Raw genomic sequence first — 10,168 nt, 5'->3', positions numbered from 1 at the left:
GATCTCCCATAAACAGTCACTCGACCAGCTGACACGAGGGGAGAGATACAAACTGCTGAGTCTTCCCCAGGATTTGATCCATGTCCATCACCCCGGGGGAAATAAACCAGCTGTTTCCCTAGCGAAGAGGCAGCCTAAGGGTCTGGGTTGGGATTTTCCAGGGAGCCGAGAGGAGCTGGCCTTGAGCCTGGCTCCTAAATCCCCTGGGCTCCCTGCCTTGATGCTCATGGGGTGGGCACTGCCTGAGTGGCGCGATGGCTGGGGCAGTTAGTGGGGGCTGGGGCTCAGCCTGGTGGGGGATCAGCCCCTCTGCAAAGCAGGCCCTACATCTGGGCCAAGCCAAAGGACAGAAGCGGCGCTTCTCCAGCCTGTGCAGCGATTCTTGGCTTGGCTCAGGGCTGCAACTTCCTCATCGTCGCCCGTATCCAGGGGATGAAGGTGGAGACTCTTGTGTACACTCCAGGAGTTCTGCAAGGCCCCCAGGAGACGATGCCCTGGGCTGTTTCCCCACACACCAGGGGGCCTCCAGAGTCGCCCTGTGAAATGAAACAAGCCACAGATGGAGAACAGCTCAGTGAATCATTTCCTGCTGATGCACAGCTCAGTGACACCCCCCAGTGAAGCTGGACTCAGTGTCACCCTCGATGTCCCCCCGGTTTCTGCTTGGCCCCCCCATGGCCCAGCTGCTCTCAGCGCCCCACCCACTCTCCTGTCCACCTGGTCTCTGCCTCCTGCCGAGAGACCAGTTAGTTTCCCATTCATTAATACAGCACCTAGTGCCGTGGGGCCTGATCCCTGATCACCACTCGTGGGCTTGACTGCAAGATCAACAGCCTCATTAATAATAGCCAATTATCAAGGGAGCTCGAAGCCAGGAGCAGATTTACCTTTGAAGAGTCTTTGCACTGTGCTGGGTCCCCCACACACATCATGGTGGAGGGGTTATAGTTATTATATGGCCCATAAGGATCCTTCGGACACTTGGCATCCGGCATCACCATCACATACACCTCCCGGAGCGTGGCTGAGGTCGATTCACTCTCTGTGCTAGTTCTGCCCCAGCCAGCGACGCTGCACCAAGTCCCTGGCGTTACAATCTCATTGGCGCGGGGCAGGGCGATGGTACCCACCTCTCTCTTCAGCTTCGCTCTCTCTGCCAGCTGAGACACAAGAACAATGAAGATCAATGTCAGAGTTGTGCTCAAGAACAAGGAGACATCCCCATCCTCAGCAAAACCCATACCATGGGGTCAGGGAGGGTGGGGGTGATCGGATGGGGGTAGTTTCTGCAGCAGTGTGAGGTCACTGGGGGCGGGGTGATGGGAAGTGGATGATACCTGCAGCAGCATGATGTCATTGTTAAGGGTCTCCTCTCTCGTATTGCGGATGGGGGATTTGGCAGCGCACGGAGATTTTCTGTTGACTCTGTTCCTGTTGTTGAATGTTATGGGCTCCCAGGTATACAGTGATGTTGCTGTAAAAGCCAAGAGCAATACATGGGGCATTAGGAGCAGTAGCGTACATGAGGTGGGGGACGGGCACCTGTGGGTCTGACTCATAAATTCTGATCTTGTGGGCAAATGGCAACCTGGGTTCTCAGGCTGAGATCTCGGACTCTGCTGCTGAGGTGAAAAACTGACACCACTGCATGCAGGGTTGGGGACTGGCTGCCTCAGGTGGGCATAGGGACCTTGCCCACAACTCAGATTGCAGCACAAAGCCTCTTCCTAGTGATGCTGGGGTCCCAGCTGGTGTCTCCCCCAACCCTTGTGCTGTTCCCTGAGCACCTACACTCCCCGCTGTCCTCCTGGTCCCTGGTTCTCAGCTACCCTCACCACAGTGACCCCGCCCTGGCTAGATCCAGACAGGGGTCCATGCCCAGCTGCCCCCAGATCAGAGTCCTGCAGACCCATCCTGGGGCTGTAAGTCTCTCCCTGCCTCGATCTGAGCAACGGGCCAGACACCAGTTCATGTCACTGACTGTAGCTCCACTGATTTACCCAGCGCTGGATCTGGACGATGGTTTGTAAAGGCCCCTAGAGCAGAGGTGGGCAAACTATGGCCCACAGGACCCATGGGCCCCTCCTGCCCTGCCCCTGAGCTCCTAGCCAGGGAGGCTAGCCCCCAACCCCTCCCCCGCTGTTCCTCCACTGGCGCAATGCTCTGGGTGGTGGGGCTGCGAGCTTTCGGCAGCAGGGCAGCTGCAGAGCCTGGCCTGACCCAGTGCTCTGTGCTGCGCAGTGGTGGGGCTGGCTCCAGCCGGGTGGCACGGCTGCCTGCCCCGGAGCTCTGTGCTGCGCCGTGGCGGGGCTAGAGCCACTGGTGCTCCAGGCAATGTCGTAAGGGGGCAGGGACCAGGGGGGTTGGATAGAGGGCAGGGTAGTTCCGAGGGGGTGGTCAGGGGGCAGGGGTGTGCATAGGGGTTGGGGCGGTAAGATGGCGGGGAACAGGGGGGTTGAATGGGAGCAGGGGTCCCGGGGTGACAGTCAGGAAGGGGTGGGGGTTGGATGGGGTGGCAGGGGGCAGTCAGGGTTGAGAGTTCAGGGGGCGGTCAGGGGACAGGGAGCAGGGGGAATGGATGGGGCAGGAGTCCCCAGGGGGGCAGCCAGGAAGGAGAGGAGGGGTTGGATGGGGCGGCGGGGGGCAGCCAGGGGTGGGTGTTCCGGGGGTGGTCAGGGGACAGGAAGTGGGGGTGGGGGTGGATGGGGCAGGGGTGTGGATGAGGCCGGGGCAGTCATAGGGCAGTGAACAGCAGGGTTGAATGAGGGCAGGGGTCCCGGGGTGGCAGACAGGAAGGAGGGGGGTGTTGGATGGGGCAGCAGTGGGCAGTCAGGGACTGGGGTTCTGGGGTTGGTCAGGGGACAGGGAGCAGAGGGGATAGATGGGACAGGGGTCCCCGGGGGGCAGTCAGCAAGGAGAGGGGGGTTGGATGGGGTAATAGGGGTGCAGGGTCTGGAAGCGGTGAGGCAGAAGGGGTGGTTGGATGGGGCAGGGGTCCCCAGGGGCAGTCAGGAAGGAGAGAGGCGGTTGCATGGGGCAGCGGGGGGCAGTTAGGGGTCAGAGAGTAGGGGGGTGGATGGGGCAGGGAATGGGGGTTTGGATGGGGCAGGAGTCCCAGGGGGGCCATCAGGGGGCGAGAAGCAAGGGGGTCAGATAGAGGGCAGGGCCGGGCCATGCCTGGTTGTTTGGGGAGGCACAGCCTCCCCTAATCAGCTCTCCATATAATTTCAGAAACCTGATGAGGCCCTCAGGCCAAAAGTTAGCCCTCCTCTGCCCTAGAGACATGTTAATGCCCCTGGGCTCTGCTCTCCCAGGCTGTCATATTAATTGCTCCTTCCCTGCAACTAACGAAAGTGCCAGAGCTCCCGGCTCCCCCATCACCTGCTAACGCCTGACCTGCCCCGACATCCCCAGCACAGAGGCGCTTACTCTCCATTGCAGTGAGCGGCCGTCAGCACAAAGTTCTCCGACACCAGGAACCCTCCACAGTAAGACCTTTTGTCTCCACGTCGTATATCCAAATAGGCCATGTAGGGCCTGGAATGGGGCTTGGCTTCCCGACCCCCGATGATCTCACCTGGGGAGAGACCAGGTTCATATAAAGAGCCCCATCATTTCACTGGGTGTGGCTGGGACCGAGCTCCCAATTCTGAAGGGGAGTCCCCAGAGCCAAAACCCACCCCCTGTGATGATCTCCTGGGGGATCCCTGGGCCTGCAACCCTGCCCCCTGCTCCGCTCTCCTGCAGACTGGACACCCTATGGGGCCAGAGGGTAAATCTAAAGCTCTGATCTTGCTCGGTGAAGAATTGGTGCCAAACACACCTGGAATGGGTCAGTAATTGCACTGCCTTGAGCTAACAGCTCTGGGGGGCAAACGTCGCCCCAGATTAGGCCAGGCAGCCCCTAGAAGGGCACTAGCTGGCTCAGGGGGTGGGAATGGGACATCTGCTCTTTCCCCTTGAGGACAGCTTGGTGCTCCTGTCACTGTTCCAAGGGACTATTTTTGCCCTTCCCCAGCTCTTCCTTACCTGGGCTGTGGCTAACACTGATCAGTATCGGTGACATGTGAGACAACACACCCTGGTCCCCTGTGACAGTCTGCACCATTGTGTTCACCCCTTTACAGGACGGTGATACATTTCGTACAGAGAATGCCTTGTGAGGTTTCTCTCAGCACATGTTTCTGCAAACTTATTGGCTGAATTTCCTTCAGTCAGGATCCCTCTCCTAGTCTAATGCTGCTTCCTTTGTACTTCCGGTGTTGTGAATTCCGTGGGTAAAGAGAAAGGGAGAGATCATTTGGGGCATCGCCTCCCCTTTCTTCTAGTTCTTTCTCTTCTTCGAGAATTATCTCCAGCTGAGGTTCAGGAGACAGAAAGTCTCTGGGCAGGGGCACCCCAATCTGTTTGATCATCAAGATGTAAATTTTTCACCCACGTCCTCTTTCCTGCCTAAGAATGGCCACTTAACCAGGTGATGGTCCATTTGATTACATTGACACTTGACTGAGGTGTCGGTTGCCATTTTGTCTCTAGAAAACTGGTTTGTGATTGCTCTCCAGATTTGGAACATGTCTTAGTAACATCATAAAGTAGAATCCCATAACTTTACATGCCACAACTATTGTACCAGGAAAATAATGATCAGAAAATTATGAATTTTCCAGATGATACCTCACAAGGCATGCTTGCTTGTAAAATGTATCATAGTCTTGGTACAAGGGATGAACATAGGGGTATAGTCCCTGTCACAGGCCCCTAGATACCACCCACTGAAACCAATTCCTGAGACCGCTTCATTCACATCAAATTCCCAGGGTCCCGCAATCCCAACCGTACTCACCAGCCCAAGCCCCAGGGGGCAGGAGAAAAGCCATGGGGAGAAGGAGCAAGATCTGGACCCACATGTTCGACATCAGTGCAGGGACCGTAAATCTGCCTCAGCCTCAAGGCTTTATAGACTCAGCTTGGAGGGGATCAAGGGGTCAGGAAACCTCATGTCACACACACTCATCTAAATGCAGGGCTCAGGCGTCTCAGTTTCCAACCACAGCCAACCACACAGGCTGGGGGGGAAGGACAAGGCCATGTGTCAGCCAAGGATCCTGCACAGCTGGATGGATGCTGACCACCTGGGTCCCTGCATCTGGATGGATGATGTACCACTGGATGCAGAAGACCCGAATGAGGATGTGTCTAGCGAGATCCGGGACTGCTCTGGGGGCTGGCTCAACAGCTGGGCACATCTGGGTTTCTTACTCATCTGGCCCCATCCTCGCTCAGTTCCCTGCCCGTGGCTCTGTGCTGGGGGCTGTGTGACAGTGACTGGTCTGGGTGGTGGGTGGTAACGTGTGTGACATTGTGCAGTCTATGTCGTTTTCTAAAAATATGGTAATGAGTGAATATAATGGAACTGGAATATGCTTCATGCAAAAGATCTCTTGTAAGGTATCATTACAAAGCTTATATATCTACTGAGTAATGGTCATCCTATTTGTATAAATGTATCACTCTTGTAGCTGAAACTAGAAATATGAAATATAACTCTGAAGGCCTATTGTAATTATGCAAAGTGTGCGCCATTAATGGTGGTTTGGAATCTTAATGGCTCCCATCAACCAGGACAATTTTAAAGAAACCTTATTGAGGTTGCAGGAACAAACCATCCCGATGTGTAGGAAGAAAAGTAAATATGGCAGGCGACCAGCTTGGCTTAACAGTGAAATCCTTGCTCGTCTTAAACACAAAAAAACAGCTTACAAGAAGTGGAAGATTGGACAAATAACCGGGGAGGAGTATAAAAGTATTGCTCAGGCATGCAGGTGTGAAATTAGGAAGGCCAAATCACACTTGGAGTTGCAGCTAGCCGGAGATGTTAGGAGTAACAAGAAAGGTTTCTTTAGGTATGTTAGCAACAGGAAGAAAGTCAAGGAAAGTGTGGGCCCCTTGCTGAATGAGGAGGGAAACCTAGTGACGGAGGATGTGGAGAAGCTAGTGTACTCAAAGCTATTTTTGCCTCTGTCTTCACAGACAAGGTCAGCTCCCAGACAGCTGCACTCTGCAGCACGGTATGGGGAGGAGGTGACCAGCTCTCTGTGGAGCAAGAAGTAGTTCGGGACTATTTAGGAAAGCTGGATGAGCACAAGTCCATGGGGCCGGATGTGCTGCATCCGAGGGTGCTAAAGGAATTGGCCGATGAGATTGCAGAGCCATTGGCCATTATCATTGAAAAATCATGGCGATCGGAAGGGAGGTCCCGGACGACTGGAAAAAAGCTAATGTAGTGCCCATCATTAAAAAAGGGAAGAAGGAAGATCCAGGGAACTACAGGCCATCAGTCTCACCTCAGTCCCTGGAAAAATGATGGAACAGGTCCTCAAGGAATCAATCCTGAACCACTTAAAGGATGGGAAAGTGATCAGGAACAGTCAGCATGGAGTTCATCCAAGGGCAAGTCATGCCTGAAATAACCTAATTTTGCCTTCTAATGATGAGATAACGTGGCTCTGTGGATGAGGGAAAGCAGTGGATGTGGCTATTTCTGGACTTTAAGCAAAGCTTTTGATACAGTCACACCACAGTATTCTTGCCAGCAAGTTAAAGAAGGTATGGGCTGGATTGAATGGATGGTAATGGTGGGATAGAAATACTGGCTAGATGGTCGGGGCTTGGGGAACGGGTAGTGATCAATAGGTTCCATGTCCTATTTGGCAGCCGGTATCAAGGTGGAAGTGCCCCAAGGGTCAGTGCTGGGGGCCCGGTTTTTTATTCAATATCTTCATTAACGATCTGGAGGATCGGTGGATGGACTAGCAAACCGTTAGCAAAGTTTACAGATCGACACTAAAACTGGGAAGGAGGTGGTTGATGATGTCTGGAGGGTAGGGATAGGATAACAGAAAGGGAGCCTAGACAAATTAGAGGATTGGGCCAAAAGAAATATGATGAGGTTCAACAAGGACAAGTGCAGAGTCCCTGCACTTAGAGACGAGAAGAATCCCATGCCACTGCTACAGACTAGGGGGCCATGAATTGGCTGGGCAGCAGTCTGCAAGAAAAGGACCTAGGGGTTACGGTGGAGACGAAAAGCTGAATATGAGTTCAGGCGAGTGTGGCGCCTTGTTGAGTCCAAGAAGGTAAATGGCAATTTTGGGTTGATATAAGTAGGGGATATTTCACAGCAGATCGAGGATGTGATCGTTTCCCCTCTACTCAGCCACTGTGAGGTCTCATTTGGAGTACTAGTGGTTCCAGTTTTTTGGGCCCCACACTACAAGAAGGATGTGGATAAATTAGGAGAGAGTCCAGCGGAGGGTCAACAAAAAATGATTAGGGGGCTGGAGCACAATGATCTTAAAGAGAGAGAGTGCTGAGGAACTGGGATTGTTTAGATTCTGCAGAAGAGAAGAATGATGGGGGGGAGATTGATTAGCTCGCTTTCAACTCACCTGAAAAGGGGGTTCCAAAGAGGATGGATCTAGACTGTTCCTAAGTGGTAAGAAGATGACAGAACAAGGAGTAATGGTCTCAAGTTGCAGAGGGGAGGTTTAGGTTGGACCATTACGAAAAACTTTTTTATCACTAAGTGGGGTGGTGAAGAACTGGAATGGGATTAACCTAGGGAGGTAGTGGAATCTCCTTCCTTAGAGGTTTTTAAGGTCAGAGGCTTGACAAAGTCCCTGGGCTGGGATGATTTAGTTGGTGTGTTTGGTCCGGCTTGGAGCAGGGGGTTGGACTAGATGACCTCCTGAGGTCCCTATCCAACCCTGAGATATCTATGATTCTATGATTCTATGACAGGTGAGGAGCCGCCTTCCAGAGGCACCCAGGAACCAGAATGTCCTGCTTGCGGCAGCAGGCGAATCTGAGCCCCAGCCATGGAGGAGCCGGTGCGAGCGGCAGGGAGGCAAGAGCCCTGTTAAGGCGGCAGTAACGCTAGCCGGGGAGGCTGTTGCCTGTTCCGACCCCCCCAGGGTGCTCCAAGCAGGCCTGCAGCAGATGCAGAGCAGGAAGAGGCCCTCATGTGCCCCCGCAGCTTCGCCCCCTCGCCATTAGCTCAGGTATCTGCGGCTCCTGGGCATCTGAGGCGGGCCTGCCGAGCGGCGCGGGGCCCTGCGCCTGCTCTGGGAGGGGCAGCGGCGTACAGCTTCACACTCCCAGGAGCTGCAAGATCCCGAGCGTGGCGAGGGGGGGGTGCATGGGGGCCTCTGCTCACATGCATCAGCTGCAGGAGCCTTTCAGGACCCCACCAGAAGGCAGCTCCTCCCTGCCGAGCTGCAGCAGTGGCCCAAGCCCGGACAAAGCCAGTGAGTGGACTCAGGGTTGGGGCTGCCGGGATGGTGTGAGGAGGGCTCTCGGGGGGGCTGTGCACCCTCCAGGTGGAGTTCAGGGGGTGGGAGGGGGGAACCTGGCCTGGGGATGCAGCACCCTGGGCATGGCTGGCCTCTGTGGCGGTCTATAAAGGCTCGTTTGGGTTTGCCCCTCAATGAGAACCTGATGTTTACGGGGGCGGTGGGCAAGGTGGAAGTTTCGCCCTTGGCACAAAATAACCCTGCACCTGCCCTGGAGCAGTGGAGTCCCAAAGGAGCCTGTGGGGGATGGGCCACTACAACCCCTTGGGCTGCTCTGATAGCCCCAGGAGTACTCATGAGAGGATACAGGGTTTGATACAGGCGCTTGGGCCCCAGCAGGAGCAAGGGGGAGACCCCTAAATGCGGCCGCACAGATCCCCATATGGTATGAGGTTCCCGCGCTGCCCATTAGGGCCCTTATCCCCACCCCCAAAGAAACATACCAGCCTGAGACCCAGGGGGAAGGCGAAAGGCCACAGGAAGCAGGACAAAGAACAAGAGCTGCATTGTCAGAGACATCCAGGGATGGGCACGGAGCCTCTGCCTGAGCCCCGGGGCTTATATGGACCAGTTGTGGGGAGGGGAGGGCAGGGCCTACCAATCACAGGGACGTGTACCCTGGTGCCCGGAATCTCCCACCCCAGATGGCCCAGGGGTGAAGACGCCAACTGGAGACGCCTCCAGCCACAACTGTGACCACATCAGGGTGGGTGGTTTCCTTCCTGCTCTGGTGTCCGCTCGGGCTGGCTGCGTATGTGGTTAACCCTGCCCCCTCCCTTCTACAGGTGTAAGAAACACCCTTGGGCTTCTCTGCACTGAGATACCCAGACCCATAGATTTCAAAGTCAGGAGGGACCATTGTGACCTCCCAACCTGACCCCCTGGTGGGCACCCCAGAGCCAGAACCCACCCAGCATTTCTGGTCTCCATTACAGCCCTGGGTCAGTTGTTTAATGGTTGCATATTAGTCTCAGCCAGACCATTTCTGACTCCAGCTGCCAGCCATCGGGTCCTGTCCTGCTTTGGCCAGAGAGGTTGAGGAGCCCCCTGCTCCCAGAAACCCCTGCCCCATGGAGGTTCCTACAGAAGGGGGCCAAGTCCCTTCTTCACCTCCTGTATCCTCAGGAGACCACTCTCCTTTTACCTCTCCCTGCCAGCTTGTTCTTGTAGCTCTTTCCAATTTGCCAAAGTCCTGCTAGAGGTGTGGACATTTCAGGTGGACAAAAACTCCAGTCATGGTCCCACAAGGGCCGAATCCAGAGGCGATCCTTGTGACATCGTACTCCATATGCTTTATGGAAGTATGCTTATGAATATGACATAACTGGAATATGCTTTACACTAAATACCCCTTGTATGGCGTCATTAGAAAGTTTGTAATCTACTAAGTGTGTTCATCTTATTTGTTGGCACGTATTATTTCTATATCTGGAGTTAGGAGAATAAGGTATAAACATGTATCACTGATGTAAACATATTAAGTGGAGGCCATTAAGGGTGCTCTAGAAACCATCAGTTGTAAATGGCCTTGGTTACTTGAAAGCCTTCCTGTGTACGTGTGGACCAGCCCATGGGGGATGGAGACTAGGGGTCTTACAGTGACATGTGACCATGTCACCTGATAATGAAATTCATCTTAAATCTAGTACTTTTCCATTTAGAAGGAGGGGTGGGGACCCAGAGAGACAAAAGATTCCTGCCTTTTGGCAAAGCTATAAAAGGGGGTGGAGCAGGTCAAAAGGAGGCCAGTCATGAGAAAAGCCCTGGTTACCACCTGAGATGTCTGCTGGATCTGACAAAGGCTTTGGCTACACTTG

The 10,168-nt window shown here is 54.4% G+C and overlaps 1 pseudogene; it reads right to left on the bottom strand.

Annotated features, from left to right (window-relative positions):
• Positions 1 to 392: 392 nt before the first annotated feature.
• Positions 393 to 4,907, bottom strand: LOC123347775 (annotated as a pseudogene).
• Between the last annotated feature and the right edge of the window lie 5,261 nt (positions 4,908 to 10,168).

The sequence above is a fragment of the Mauremys mutica genome, chromosome 13, assembly GCF_020497125.1.
Source record: "Mauremys mutica isolate MM-2020 ecotype Southern chromosome 13, ASM2049712v1, whole genome shotgun sequence".
NCBI classification, from domain to species: domain Eukaryota; kingdom Metazoa; phylum Chordata; order Testudines; family Geoemydidae; genus Mauremys; species Mauremys mutica.
This window is presented reverse-complemented; position numbering and strand designations above follow the sequence as displayed.